This window comes from Phacochoerus africanus, chromosome 9 (assembly GCF_016906955.1).
Source record: "Phacochoerus africanus isolate WHEZ1 chromosome 9, ROS_Pafr_v1, whole genome shotgun sequence".
In the NCBI taxonomy this organism is placed as follows: Eukaryota; Metazoa; Chordata; class Mammalia; order Artiodactyla; family Suidae; genus Phacochoerus; species Phacochoerus africanus.
Window position 1 is genome coordinate 7,067,900 of NC_062552.1, and position 15,564 is coordinate 7,083,463.

The following is a 15,564-nucleotide window of genomic DNA, read 5'->3' on the forward strand; positions in this document are numbered from 1 at the left end:
TTTTAAATAAAATGGAAAGACCATTTTTGTGTGTGTGTGTGTCTTTTTAGGGCAGCACCCACGGCATATGGGGGTTCCCAGGCTAGGAGTCAAATAAGAGCTGTAGTTGCTGGCCTACACCACAGCCACAGCAAAATGCAGGATCCGAGCCATGTCTGCAACCTACATCACAGCTCACGGCAATGCCGGATCCTTAACCCACTGAGCAAGGTCAGGGATTGAACCTACGTCCTCATGGATACTACCTGGGTTCTGAGCCACCATGAACCAGTTATATATATATATATAGATATATATATACACACACACGTATATATATATATCTCCATTCTTTTTTCCACATAGGTTATTTCAGAACAGAGTAGATCTCCCTGTGCTGTACAGTAAGTCCTGGTTAGTTCTCCCTTTTACACATGATAGAGTGTGTGTGTTAATCTCATCCTCCCAATTTATCCCTCCCTGCCCCAAGGAGGACCTGTGCACCTCCACTGGAGAGGCAGACAGGGCAGGCATGGAGATGTGGGTGCAGAGCCTGTGCCAGCCTCCATGCTGGAGAGCATGGCCAAAGAACCAGGTCCCATGGGGAGTGGCAGTGAAGGATCCTTGCGCCACTAAAAGTTGGGGAGGAAGACAAAGATGGCTTTAGAAAGAAGTATGAAGGGAGCTCCCATTGTGGCTCAGCAGGTTATGAACCCAACCAGCATCCATGAGGTTGCGGATTCAATCCCTGACCTCACTCAGTGGGTTAAGGATCTGGCGTTGCCCTGAGCTGTGGTGTAGGTGGCAGACACAGTTCAGATCCTGTGTTGCAGTGGCTGTGGTGTAGGCTGGCACCTGCAGCTCTGATTTGACCTCTAGCCTGCGAACTTCCATATGCTGCAGGTGTGGCCCTAGAAAGAGAGAGAGAAAGAAAGAAAAAGAAAGAAAGAAAGAAAGAAAGAAAGAAAGAAAGAAAGAAAGAAAGAAAGAAAGAAAGAAAGAAAGAAAGAAAGAAAGAAAGAAAGAAAGAAGAACAATTTGCAAAGAGGATAAAGATACAGCTAAGTCTGACGCAATAGCCCAGACAACAATAGATCAGTCAACCCGAGGCAAAGTTATGAGAGTCACAAAGATAAGACTGCATTAAAGCTTAGTATTGTGTTCCCAGGACCGCCAGGTACAACACCAAATACATCATATTTAAAAAAATTATTGTTAAATTGTATCAAGTAAATATAATTATACCCGCTAACATACAAAAATATCCAGTTCTAGATCCAGCATATTCTACCACTGTGAAAGAAAGGGAAAGAGCTAGGTGCTATTTTTACATATTTATAAGACCCAAACAGGTTAATGTATATTCTTGACATCACAGATTTATTTCTATGTTAATTCATTTTCAGAAAGCATGTATAACCATAATATACACGGTGAAAAAGTAATCTTATTCATATGTTTGGACATAAAAAAATATCATTATGCAGTCTAATAATCCCGGTTGACAGTCAGAATCATTTAAAAAAAAAAAAAACAGATATATTAAGAAAGAATTCGAGAAAAGCAACAACCAAGCTCTGATGTGGCTCCTCTGTTTTGCTGGGTGGCACTGATTTATACCAGCAAGTACAGTCATTTGCAAGTTCATTTCATGATCAATGCATGGCCGAGTTTGCCTTTATACATTATGAAAAGTTGACTCAACATTTGCATTTGTGCAAAAGCAGGCCTACCAAAGAGCTCTGACTGCCTATGCTTTGCAGGCAACTGAGAAACCCGTTTGTCATTTTGTTTTGTTTTGTTTTGTTTTTTACATATTTGTTTTACCCTATGATACCAGCACAGATATTGGTCTCTGGAGAGAGAACAAAGTTCGACTCTACACCATTTCAAAAATCCAGATGGGGCTATTTTATTTATTTATTTATTTTTTAGGGCTGCACCCACGGCATATGGAGGTTCCCAGGCTAGGGATCGAATCACAGCTGTAACTGCCAGCCTACACCACAGCCACAGCAACACCAGATCAGAGAGGAGTCTTCGACCTACACCCCAGCTCCAAGGCAACGCTCAATCCTTAACCCACTGAAGAAGACCTGGGATCAAACCCGTGTCCTCATGGTTACAAGTGGGATTCATTTACCCTGAGCCATGGGGCATCTCCAAATGGGGTTATTTTAGATATTGATTTACGTCTTTTCCAAAAGTGGAAAGATCATTTAGAAACTGCTTGGTTGGAGTTCCCGTCGTGGTGCAGTGGTTAACGAATCTGACTAGGAACCATGAGGTTGCGGGTTCGGTCCCTGCCCTTGCTCAGTGGGTTCACGATCTGGTGTTGCCGTGAGCTGTGGTGTAGGTTGCAGACGCGGCTCGGATCCCGCACTGCTGTAGCTCTGGCGTAGGCTGGCGGCTACAGCTCCGATTGGACCCCTAGCCTGGGAACCTCCACATGCCGCGGGAGCGGCCCAAAGAAATAGCAAAGAGACAAAAAAAAAAAAAAAAAGAAAGAAAGAAACTGCTTGGTTAACTTTGAGGTTTTTCTAGAGATTTAACCTGTAAGGCTAAGAGTCAATCAGGGAAAGTTCATGTTTGCCATGAGTTTGCGGGGTCCCCAGCTCAGGCCAGTCTCCACCCAGCCTGTGAGCCATGGCTGAATCTTGTGCTTCTTGGGCAGAGCTGAGCCCCCACCTTGCCCTCTATTCCCAATGAGCCCAGAGAGAGGGTGGCACCACTCTTTGGAACTACGGATAATTGAGCGACCTTTGCAAGATAGCAGGGGTTTTGGGGGTTTTTTTTCCTTTCTTTTTTTCGTCCTCGCTTCTCTTCACACCTGAAGTTTAAAGAAGTAGCTGACTTTCCCCGCAGTCTCCCTCACCAGCCCCTCCTTTTGGATAAGCCTCAGCTTCATAGCCAGCATGCCGGAGAAACTGGTTTGACACACCCAGGGGAAAAATGACAGCTTTTCACAGCAAGCTGCTTGGCTCATACATAGCACGGAGGAGCATCCACACGTGTCCCAACCTGCCTCTTTCAAAATGTCAGTGCAGCCATCCTGGGAGACGTCTTCAGTGAACACCAGCAGCGCTCCAGAACTTTCTGGAAAAGTAGCTTAATCATGTTTACAACCTAAACAGATCTTGGGTCACTATCCCTCTGCACACTGGAGGCTTCTTTCTTCTTTCTGAATGGTCCTGGAGGGCAGGGAGAGGGAGGGGAGGTAGCTTGGTAAAGAATTAGGTGTCCAAAAACCTGGCAGAAGGCCTATTTTTTTATGCCTTGAGGTAAGAAAGCCAACTGCTTTTCCTGGAACTTGCTCTGTGTTTCACACTCCTGTTTGCAAGTGTCTGCTGCAGAGTGAGCTGTATGAGCTTCTGGATGAGAGTGAGAAGTAAGTACACAGTAGCTATAACGTATTTATTAGCACGGGAAGGAGTGATATTCGTTCAGCGTTGATGTCATTTGTGGAACGCATGGGACGTGCCGACAAAACACCCTCCAAGGCACATTTAAATTCTTTTAAGGCCATATGTACTCCTAGAAAATCCCACTGGCTTTCTAATTGAACCATTATTTGGGCTTTAAAAACTAATGTATTCGTATTGTCCCATGACACTGAGAAAAATAGTAAACGTTAAAATGAAAGATACGATGCTGGAGTTCCCATCGTGGCTCAGTGGTTAACAAACCTGACTAGGATCCATGAGGATGCGAGTTTGATCCCTGGCCTTGCTCAGTGGGTTAAGGATCCGGCATTGCCATGAGCTGTGGTGTAGGTCGCAGACGTGGCTTGGATCTGGCATTGCTGTGGTTGTGGTGTAGGCTGGCAGCTGAAGCTACGATTGGACCCCTAGCCTGGGAATATGCCATGGGTTCAGCCCTAAAAAGCAAAAAAAAAAAAGTTTTATATATATATGATGCTGTCCTTTTAGATTGAAGACTCCTAGGGAAGGGGGGGTTGCATTTCAGATTAAGTGTGGGGATAGAAAGGAAAGGGGGAAATAGATTATCACTTTGGGATTACAATTTCATTTCATTTTAATTAGATTTTAAATTTGGTTTTTTTGGCAGGTCCAAACATATAGCAATAGAGACCAAAGGTCTTTTAGATATGCCATTGCATAAGAGGACTTATTAAAAGATAGTCCTGTTTTATGTACTAATTTTAATGCACGTTTCATACTATTTACTGCAGAAGTCTCTGGGGAAATTAGCAATGGAACAATTTCTACATTTAAGAACCACAAGTTCCCATGTATGTTGAATTAACCCATTGTGTATCACCGTAACCCCAGGTACGAGGAAAAAGATTTCATTAAAATAGTTATTGTGCCTTTTCATTTTTCCCTATTCCATTCAGGAGATAGTTAGAAGACTCCTCCAAATCCCTAACTTTAAGACATAAAAAGTGATTACTTGCTTTTTATATATTATGTTTTTTTAATAAATAGCTTTATTATGAGGAACAATCAACAGCAGTCAGAAATTAGATAATTATAAACAAATTCCATTTCAATATCTTTGTATAAAAATACAAACATGAATATTGAGACATCCCAAAATACAGAAATAGGAAGTTATATATTCCATGTATCTATCTGTCTACCTATCTATCTACAAAGCTAGAAGGTAATTTTTTTCAAAATCAAGATACCGTGGTTTGGGGCTTCCTGTTGTGGCTTAGTGGTAATGACCCCAACTAGTGTCACCGAGGATGCCGGTTCAATCCCTGACCTTGTTCAGTGGGTTAAGGATCCAGTGTTGCTGTGGCTGTGATACAGGACAGCACCTGCAACTTCGATTTGACCTCTAGCCTGGGAACTCCCATATGCTGCAGGTTCAGCCCTAAAAGGCAAAAAAAAAAAAAAGATTTCTTTACTAGGTTTAAAATCCTAAATCCTCCAGCAAATGTATAATTCCCTATTTTGGATAATTTTGATATTTTGTTGTCACATAAAATAATTTAAAGTTAAAGCATTTCTTCATCTACTGTACATATTCATAAGCTACCCACGTCTGACTGTTGCATAAGCTGAGTTTTTGGCCTAGATTACATTTAATGCTACTTTCTAGGCACTCTCTTACTCAAGGATTGGCCTTAAATTCATTTTCCCTCTTGGATCAGTATTCTTGACACTTACGGAAGAGAATATCCAGGCTCCTCCAGAAAGCAGATCCAGCTAAATCAGAAATAAAGAAGAAATACACCTGACACGCCAATGAGCAAAGGATAAAACCATAGGAGTCAGACATTTTGGCTTCCAATAAAGAGATAAGTATATCAATACCTCCTAGAAAAATCCATGCCGCTTCTTACACAAGACCCAAACTACTACCAGGACTTTGAGTTACTTCAGTGTAGACAATCTGCCAGACATAATGTATTTGATAAAGCTTCTGGCTTTTTATCTTCAGACTGGTATGCTATATTAATTCAGGAGTCTCAGGAATATGAGAAACAATGGCAATAATTCAAAATTTTTCATTATCTGTTCTTGGATGTGTCTTCATTTGTCATAACTGTTGGGCTATAATAAAGGAGCCGCTTCTGTCTTTTCATATAAATTTGGGTTTATTCTTTCCTGGTACTGATTTCTAAGTCCTGTGCTACCCTAAGCCAGGGAAGGGGCTGGGGTCCTTCGTCCCCAGGTCGTCTCAGGTAGATGTATCTACTACTCCCTAAACCAAGCCTCTTTTCTCTCTAGTCTTGCCAGCTTTGGGACACTTCCTTTTATTTCAACTAGAATCACATCTTTAGTGAAAGGATCCGGGAGAAGCAGACTTTTCCAAATTGAAAGTAATCACAAGATCCTTAAAGTCCAAGGGTCAAGGTTATTAAAAGCATGGCTTATGAAGGAAGCCATTCCTATAGAAAGAATAAATACCCTGTAGTAAGTCGACAACAGATTTCTTTTAAACATTTATTTCTAGGATTTTGCATCTGGATGGGGTGTTTTTCCCTTATCCTCTTTTGTGAGGGTTTACCCATCTTCCTCCTAAAGCCAAGGTATATGACAATTAGGTTTAAAAAAAAAAAAAAGGCTCCCATCTTATCAGTCTAACTAAGGCTCTCTTAGCATAATAATGTACTCTTTTTAATAGAAGAAGAGCTGGTCAATATTAGCAAGAGAAAGGGATGCTTGTCTTGTAGATATTTCACTCAAAGGGTCGGGAATAGTCACACAAGCCCCCTCCCCCACTACTCCACCATCTCCCCCCCCAAGGTAGAAACTAGATCGGATTAATTGATGGTCTGTTTGAGCCCTGGAATAAATGCCTCAGAGTAAAAAGATTTAAGGGCTTGGGAAAATACAAGGGACCGATCAGAGAGGCCCCTCCCCAAGGCCCCTGGGAGGCAGCTCTTGGTTGGAGATGTGTGAGGTGGTGGGTAAAAGTCCCTTTGGGCCTTTGCAAGGCCCCTTGGAGGCAGCTCCCGGTTCCAAATGTGTGAGTAAAAGTCCCTTGGGCCTTTGCATTGGTTGGTTTTTCTTCCTGAAACCTCGTCTCCCGGATACTCATAGAAAGCTCTCCTCCTTTCCAGTCTTTCCTAAGACGTCAGATTTCAGAGAGAAACACCCCACCCCTGCTTTTTAAAATTGCAAACTACGCTGCACTCATCCACTCGCATTCCTGTGTCTTTCATCTATCTACTTATCTTATATTACATGAGATTATTATTTTTTTTATGAAGACATCATTTACAGCCTGTCTCCTCTCACCCACTGGAAAATAGGCAGTTTGGGTCTGCTATGTTCACTCCTGTTCCTGAATTCTTTCACACATCTGGACCAGAACCTATGTATAGTAAGAGTTTCTTTCTGCCCATGGACTCTACACCGCAGGCCACTCTAAATAGTACCTGTTTTAGTGAAGGAGCTACATGTAGGTTATTGCCACTTGGAAGAAATCACCAGGACAATAGCACAGACAGTTCAGATGTTATCTTTGAATCCTCCAGCTCAGAATTTTCAATGTCTGTCAGACTTCACCACCAAATCCTACATGGCGCCAAAAGCTAAGGTTTCCTTGTTCACCGTGGAACAACTATTGCTAATAAGTACGTATTTAAAGGAGTGAAGAGAGTGATGTCTATTGTAGCAACAAAAAAATAATGGAAGCCACAAAAGGAGATTCGTCAAAGTATGGTACTTCTGACAATAGAATACTATGCATCCCTAAAAATTATATAAAGGCGTCTTTAACAGAATAGAGAAATCTCCATTTATCAAGTGGGAAAAAAAGGCTTAAAAATGAGTACGTATAAAGAATCCAATTTTGTAAACAACAACAACAAAAAACCCACAAAGGCATGGGTTTGTACACATAGTCATTAGCCACAAAGTCTCTGCTAATTAATTATTAATTCTACTCATATATTTTAATGAATGTGTATTATAATTGGTTTAATAAGGGAAAGTACATATAAATATATTTTTTAATTGGTGTGGTAGTGGCAGAATAATGGTTTCCCCAAAATATCCATGTCCTAACGCCAAAACCTTTGTCTACGTTGTGTTACACAGAAGAAGGGAATTATGTTTCTGGATGGAGGCGGACTTGTTAATCAGCTGACCTTAATTTACAGAGATTATCCTGGATTGTCTGGCTGAGCCCAATCCCAGGAGTGCTTAAATGTAGAAAAGCTCAGCAGAAAAGAGCATCACGGAGATGGAGGATGTGAAGACCCAGGCTGCCATTGCTGGGTTCGAAGAGCGAGGCAAGAGGCCACCAGCCAAAGAATGCAGTGACCTCTCAGCACTGCCTGTGGTCCTCAAGCTACAGCCAATGCAGAAGCAGGAACATAAGTCCTGCAACCATGAGGAACTGAATTCTGCCAACAACCCAAACGAGCAGGAAACAAGTTTTCCCCAGGGACCTTCAGAAAGGAGGACCATCAGCCCACACCTTGATTTTATTCCACTGGGACCCAAGCTGGTCTTCTGACCTGCAAAACCGTGAGTGAAGAACCCCGTGTTGTTTCAACCTCTAACTTGTTGGGAATTTGGTACCGTGGCAATTGACACCTAACCTGGTTGGGAGGATGAGGGGACTGAATTTTACTCAGGGGTGGAAATACACACGCCGTGCTTGGGAGACCCAACAGGAGCAAAGGATAATAGAGGGAGAGTCTGAGACAAAATCGGAAGGATCCAGGGAAGCGAAGGCACCGGGCAGCTGTGCTCTGGCTCCGTGAGGTGCCTGAGGAGGAGGCTGCTTCCTGAAAGTGACGGAGAAGGTTGTTTGGTGGAAGGGAGCAAAGGATTTCCCAGGTCTAAGTACCCGGGAGGGATGGAGGAGATTTTTACAAGGGTTGAAAACCACCCCTCACGGAGACTAGAGTCTCAGAAGTGAAAAGGCAACCAGGCAGCAGCAAAGCCCCAGCCAAGAGAGGACCTGTGCAAGCCTGGGCCAGCCGCACTGAGAGGCCAAGGGGCCAACTGGTGCAGTGGTCCTCGTCAGCTGATAGGACTGGCAAAAAATCCTGGTAGATCTCCGTGTAAATCCCGATGGGGCGGGGGCAGGGCGGAAAATGATAAAAAAATGATAAAATGATTAAAAATGATAAAATGATAAAAAATAATCAAATAAAAAAGATAAAATGATAAAAAATGATAAAATGATAAAAAATAATCAAATAAAAAAGATAAAATGATAAAAAATGATAAAATGATTAAAAATGATAAAATGATAAAAAAATAATCAAATAAAAAAGATAAAATGATAAAATGATTAAAAAAAATGAGAAGCTAGTCTTAAAGCTCATCATCCATCCTCAGCCTTCTTACTGTTCCAGTTAGGATTAAGCAACAGGGATGGCTGAAACTGTTTACCCATTCCTGCAGAATGAGAGCCTGTGTTCTTTAAATTTACTCAGCCATAAGCAGGCAGGATTTGTATAAACACCACTCATTGGCCCTGCGTTTCCCAAATCTAAAGGAAGTGAATGACTGTATTGACTTCTATTTTTTTTTTTCCTTGTTTGTTGCTTCATTACATGGAGTTTGGATCAAAGCCTATGTTTAATGTAAATAAAAGTTGATCTGCTAAAATTTTATGAAAAAGATCATTAAATCCCAGAAAAGTAGCCATTCCTAAAACCTGAAATTTTCCATTTTTTTGATAGACTGCCAGCAGCACTTTGTTTGGATTAGAATTATGTGTCTGCCAAATTGGAAACTGTAAAACTCAATCTCGAAAGATGTTTTTTTAATGAATTTAAGGTTTTAAGCAGCTCTTCTCAAATGCTTCAGCACAAAAAGAAAATAGTCTTTTCTACCTAAAAATATGGTGACTTTATAAGCCAGTTATTTCCCACAAAGTTGGGGAGGAGCAGGAAAGAGAGAAAGGTCCGATGTAACCTTATGTTACCGATGCAACTCCAGAGATTCACCAGATTTGAGAATAAGGTGCCCTGTGGGGAAATAAAATCAGAGCCGACAGCCTTTACCGACAGGCTCTAGCTGTGGCAGTGAGCCCAGCACACCTCAATGCATCTTCAGTGAGAATGAAGCACGTGGTCCATCACGGCCCTTCCTGGGAAGGGGAGCTCGTGGATGAGAATCAACCATCCGGTCTTTCCCTCATGGAGAGCCAGCCACGTGCCAGGCATGTGCTAAACACGTTCTCAGATGTTAACTAACTCTCAAGAGCCACAGGAGACACAGGTCAGGTCCTCTTTCTCAGAACCGGAAGCTGGAGTAGTGGAAAAGGGCTTATTCCCTCCCAACCACCCAGTGCGAAGGAGGCCGCCAGGCACTTTCGGTGGCGTTGCCCTGTTTTATTACTTCCTCCTTTACATCCATCTCTCTCTGAAATTATTCAATGTATTTGTTTGCCTCTGGGTTTCCAGATGATGCTTAATAAATATGTATAGAGTGAGTGCCTTTGCTCAAGGCCCCACAGCTGTTGTGCCGCGGCTAGAATTTGAACTCTGCTCTGTCTGAATCCAAAGATAACTTCATATTTAAAGGGTTTTTTTTATTATTTAAAAAAAAAAAACTACTTTGATACTTAACTCATGAAACAATGCAACGCCTGGGATATGCTTCAAAATAATACAGAGGATGGAGGTTTCGCGTAAGTGAAACAATATCAACCTTGTGTTGATGATTGCTGAAGCTACCTGATGGATAGGTACAAGTTTATTCGTAATGTTCTCTCTGCTTTCGTGTATGTTTGAAATTTTCCATAAGAAAACGTTTAATTTAAAAAATGAAGAGGATGTCAACACTTGTTTTTTTGCTCATGTTCTTTCTTCTTCTCCTACACTCTTTGCTGTCGCCAGTATAAATTCCATTCTCTTTCTCATCCTGTGCTTTCTTTTCTTTTCCTTTTTTGTCTTTTTGCCTTTTCTTGGGCCACTCCCGTGGCATATGGAGGTTCCCAGGCTAGGGGTCAAAATGGAGCTGTAGCTGCCAGCCTACACCACAGCCACAGCAACATGGGACCCAAGCCGTGTCTGGGACCTACACCACAGCTCACGGCAACACCAGATCCTTAACCCACTGAGCAAGGCCAGTGATTGAACCCACAACCTCATGGTTCCTAGTTGGATTCGTTAACCACTGCCCCACGACAGGAACTCCGTCATTACCCTGTGCTTTCTAAACAATTTCTATTTCCCTTACTGCCCTTCTTCCCCATTTCTTTGAATTATGTACAGTAGACAAAAAAATTTTATTTCCCCCCAAACACTTCTACATATAAAATACTGCCATATTCTCAATTCTGACCATTAACAAAAAAGCAGGAATTTCATTCCAAAAATTGCACATGTGCAGATTAGCGAATTTATGTGCAACTTTAATACAATCATTAAATAATGATTTTACATAAAATTTTAAATTCATGTATGCAACATATTGCAACACAGGACACATCTGACTCATTGTTATTTAAACTATTAAATATAACCTGTATCATTATTTACTAAATGTCCTCCTGAGGTAAGCAAGCAATCAGTAACACCTACTCAAAGCAATTATAGGAAATAAGACTTGCTTTAAACACTCATTTTTTTTTTCCTTTTTTGGGTGCACCCGCAGCATGCAGAAGTTCCTGGGCCAGGGATCGAACCCTCGTCACAGCAGCAACCCTAGCTGCTGCAGTGACAATGCCAGATTTGCTGTTATCCTCTGAAGGAAACGCAAATGCTCAAACACACATTTTTCTTTTCAGTACATTTTAAAATACACAGAACCATTTTTATTCTTGCCCCGGTGGTCTTGTCACTCTATTAAAGCATCTAAAGGTCAAATAGCGAGTCCGGAATATCAAGCTTTAAAATTTATTTTTTTATTTTATTTTATTTTATTTTATTTATTTATTTATTTATTTATTTTGGTCTTTTTAGGGCCGCACCTGCGGCATATGGAGGTTCCCAGGCTAGGGGTCGAATCGGAGCTTTAGTCCCATCTTCGACCTACACCACAGCTCACGGCAGTGCAGGATCCTTAACCCACTGAGTGAGGCAAGGGACTGAACTCACATCCTCATGGTTCCCAGTCAGATCCATTTCTGCTGCACCATGACAGGAACTCCAAGCTTTAAAATATTTAAAAAATTGTGCTTTCCTCATGCGTATTCGTTTCAACCACATAAAAAGCAGATGCCGTGCAAGAGTAGTTACACTGAGATGATGGGGAGTTCCCATCGCGACTCAGCTGAAAGGAATCTGCCTCGCACCCACAAGGACACAGCTTTATTCTCTGCCCTCGCTCAGTGGGTTAAGGATCCTGCATTGCCGTGAGCTGTGGTGTGTAGGTTGAAGATGGGACTACAGCTCCGATCAGTGGGTTCAGGATTTGGTGGTGCCGTGTAGGTCACAGACTCTGGCTCTGATCCTGCATTGCTGTGGCTGTGGTGTAGGCCAGGGGCTACACCTCTGATTTAACCCCTAGCCTGGGAACCTCTTTATGCGGCAGGTGTGGCTCTTAAAAAAAAATTTTTTTAAATTAAAAAAAAAAAAAAAAGGAGGATACTACAGTAGAAGTTAACTCAGATGTAGAAGAAGAGTCATCAAATCATGGATGAAAAGCTGACTCGGACCCTCTGCTCCAAAGAGACGGTTGCAGAGAAGAGAACCAGAACCCCATCTGCTCTCCAGGGCGGAGGAGCAGGCACACAGGTTGGCGGGTGAACCATGAGAAGAGCGGGGGTGGACAGAGCTGCCGGGAGTCACTGACTTCACGGTCACGGCATTTAAGGAAGCACGGATGATACTCTTCCTGATAAGGTAAGATGCCTTGTTTTAAAGGCCTGCTTAGGATGGGGGAGATGAAATTCTGCCACAGACGTGGCTGAATGGCTGTTGAATCTGGAACGCCCATCCAGCTGATTTGTAACTTTGATGTAAGAAAATGCCAGAAACTTGGGAAAGCGAGTTGTAAGGGTGGAGACTAGAGAGCTCTTGTGGGACAGCAGGTGAAGGATCCAGCACTGTCACTGCAGCAGCTCAGGTCATTGCTGTGGCGCGGGTTCCATGCGCAGGTGTGACCGAGGATTAAAAAAAAAAAAAAAGACTTGAGGCAAAAGAGAGGTGAGCGAGGTTACCAATTTGTTCCTAGGTGGCATTTGAAAAAAAAAAAAAAATCATTCTCCATGTGGTTCTCACTGCTTTGCAACGTAGGCATGACATCTGCGTGGGACCATCGCGGAGGGTCTCAAGACAGACGTGGATCTTTGGGGACTCGGTGGATGTACTATTTTCCAGCGTGTGTTTTGAGGAACAAGGGTTCAGCATTTCATCAGATTCCCCAAGAAGGCTTTGAATCTAAAAAGGCCAAGGATTCTATTAATAAACGTTGTGACTCCACGCGTGGATGGAAGCAGGGTCCCTGCCTAAGCCACGCCAACGCCCGTGGGGGCTTCTCCCAACTCGTCTAGCTCAAGATAACCAAAATTTATGCCAAGCAAAGAAATGCACGTTTCACTGATTTTATTACCTTTTCCTCAGGGGAGGGCAAAAAAAGGGGGGAAAAATTAAGTTGTCAACAGGTACAATTTTGGACTCACTTGTAAGAAGGTGGAAGTGTAGACAAAATGCCACGTGGAAAGTGTAGATAAAAATCACTATTTTATCCGGGACCAGCAGCTTCCTTCTCACAGTACCAGGCCTCAGCCTGGCCACAGTTGCCTAAGGTAATGTGATGAAACGTCTGGAAACCATGATTAATGGTTCTTACTTATCTCCTATTAAAATGCCTAGCGGCCTTTGCATATGGGTGCCTGAAGCTTTTAAAAGCATTCATTTATTTTTCTTAGCATCATTGTATCCCGACATTACATTGCTTTAGCACTTTGCAAAAATTCTGTAAAACTAATAGGGGAAGTAAGTTTTCTGGCTCTGCATGGGGTGGACATTTCTCTGTAAAAGAGTCAACTTTTTTTTTTTTTTTTTAACTCAGAGCTTCTGTTTTTCCATAGAAATGAATCCTTTCCCAAACCAGCAATATTCTTCCACCTCCTTCATTTCAATCTTGTGCTTTTGAACTGTGCCACGGGATGGCTTAGCATTGTGCTGTCAGCGGCTCACAGGAAAAGTGTACATTTGATTCCAAACAGGATGAAAATGACATCTTTCATACCTCTGTTTTTGGTCTGTGAGAAGGCAAATACAAAAATACAATGAATGGGAGTTCCCGTCATGGCTCAGCGGAAAAGAATCTGACTAGCCTCCTTGAGGATGCAGGTTCGATCCCTGGCCTCATTCAGTGGGTTAAGGATCAGCATTGCCATGAGCTGTGGTGTAGGCCAGTGGCTACAGCTCCAATTCAGCCCCTCGCCTGGGAGTCTCCATATGCTGCAGGTGCTGCCCTGAAAAGACCAAAAAAAAAAAAGATTGCTAAATAAAATTGATCAACTCAGCATTTATCATGTACTCACAAGGTACCAGAAACTGTGGATAATAATAATACTGAGAAGAGCACGTGTTTATCAGTGGTGTTCTATGCAAGGCTCTACAGTGTATAATTTACACCAACTCTGATTCAATCTCACCACCACCCTATGAGGAAGTTTTTTTTTTTTTTTTTTTGGTCTTTTTGCCATTTCTTAGGCTGCTCCCACAGCATATGGAGGTTCCCAGGCTAGGGGTCAAATCAGAGCTGTAGCCACCGGCCTACGCTAGAGCCACAGCAACGTGGGATCCGAGCCGCATCTGCAACCTACACTGCAGTCCAAGGCAACGCCGGATGCTTAACTCACTGAGCAAGGCCAGGGACCGAACCTGCTAACTTGTGGTTCCTAGTCGGATTCGTTAATCACTGAGCCATGATGGGAACTCTGTGGAAGTATTATTTTTAAGCCTCATTTTACATGTAGGGAAATCGAGGCAGCTAATAAACATGGGGCTGGCCCTTGGCTCAGGGAACTAACCCTACCTGGCCCCTGCATGTTTAAATACCTTCACTGTTATCTTCTGATTCAGCATCAAAACAAACACATGGAGAGAAAAAACGATAATTTTTTATTTTCTAGAAAGTATCCCAGTATTATGGAGACATTTTCAGGACATATTATCACTGCTTGTCTCATATTTTTTAAAATTAAGAAAGCAAGCAAATGATAAGCCTTAAAACTTTTTTTTCTATATATTATATATCATACGATGCTCATCTCCTTATTTCTTAAATCATGCTTCAGATTCATATATGGACTCTCATTAATCACTCACATAAATTCCTGTGCTGGGGAGTTCCTGTCGTGGCTCAGTGGTTAACGAACCTGACTAGTATCCATGAGGACTCAGGTTCAATCCCTGGCCTCACTCAGTGGGTAAAGGATCTGGCGTTGCGGTGAGCAGTGGTGTAGGTCTCAGACACTGCTTGGATCTGGAATTACGAAGGCTCTGGAGTAGGCCAGAGGCTACAGCTCCAATTCGACTCCTAGCCTGGGAACTTCCATATGCTGCAGGTACCGCCCTAAAAATAAATATAAATAAATAAATAAATACATTCCTGTGCTGGGATATCCATGTTCTTTTTTTTTTTTTTTTAATTCAGAGAAACCTTTTTTTAACTAAACAAAAGAATGAAAAAATGTCAAAAGTTTTCAAGATATTTATGACATTTAAAGAAGTCACTCTGCTCTAAATGATTACAAAGCTCTCAGAAAACATGTCTATGCTAGCGACTCCTCAGAAATCCATGAGAGCTTAACCATCATTTTCAAAATCAACTGGAACAGGTATTTTGTTTGTTTGTTTCACACTTGAGGTAGGCAGACGTTCCTGAGCCAGGGATCGAACCTATGCCACAGCAGCGACCCAAGCCAGAGCAGTGACAATGCCTAGGCCATCAGGAAACTCCTGGAGTCGTCTCGGGGGGGTCACCATATTCTGAAATACTCTTTCCTAATAGTGAGAAGGCCAGAAAAATCTAGAAAATGCCTCATCTACTGCCAGATCACCATCGAGCACCGCAAAAAAAGGAGAATGGAAAATCCTTAGGGGAGATCTTAAAAAAGCACAGCCACTAGAGAAAGAAAAAGAAAAGCAGGAAAATAAAAATCTGATAACTTGTTTTCCTTCCTCGCCTTCAACCACTCCGTTTTTCCCATAAGCTGTGGATAGTGTGGCAGGGGCGGGGC

The 15,564-nt window shown here is 42.3% G+C and overlaps 1 long non-coding RNA gene across 1 annotated transcript; it reads left to right on the forward strand.

The window, feature by feature from the left end:
- Nucleotides 1-3,296: 3,296 nt before the first annotated feature.
- LOC125135697 (uncharacterized) lies at nucleotides 3,297-13,402 on the forward strand. Its single transcript, XR_007137032.1, has 4 exons — nucleotides 3,297-3,367; nucleotides 7,562-7,931; nucleotides 12,039-12,211; nucleotides 12,605-13,402. It is a non-coding gene; the product is annotated as an uncharacterized LOC125135697 (long non-coding RNA).
- Nucleotides 13,403-15,564: the final 2,162 nt, after the last annotated feature.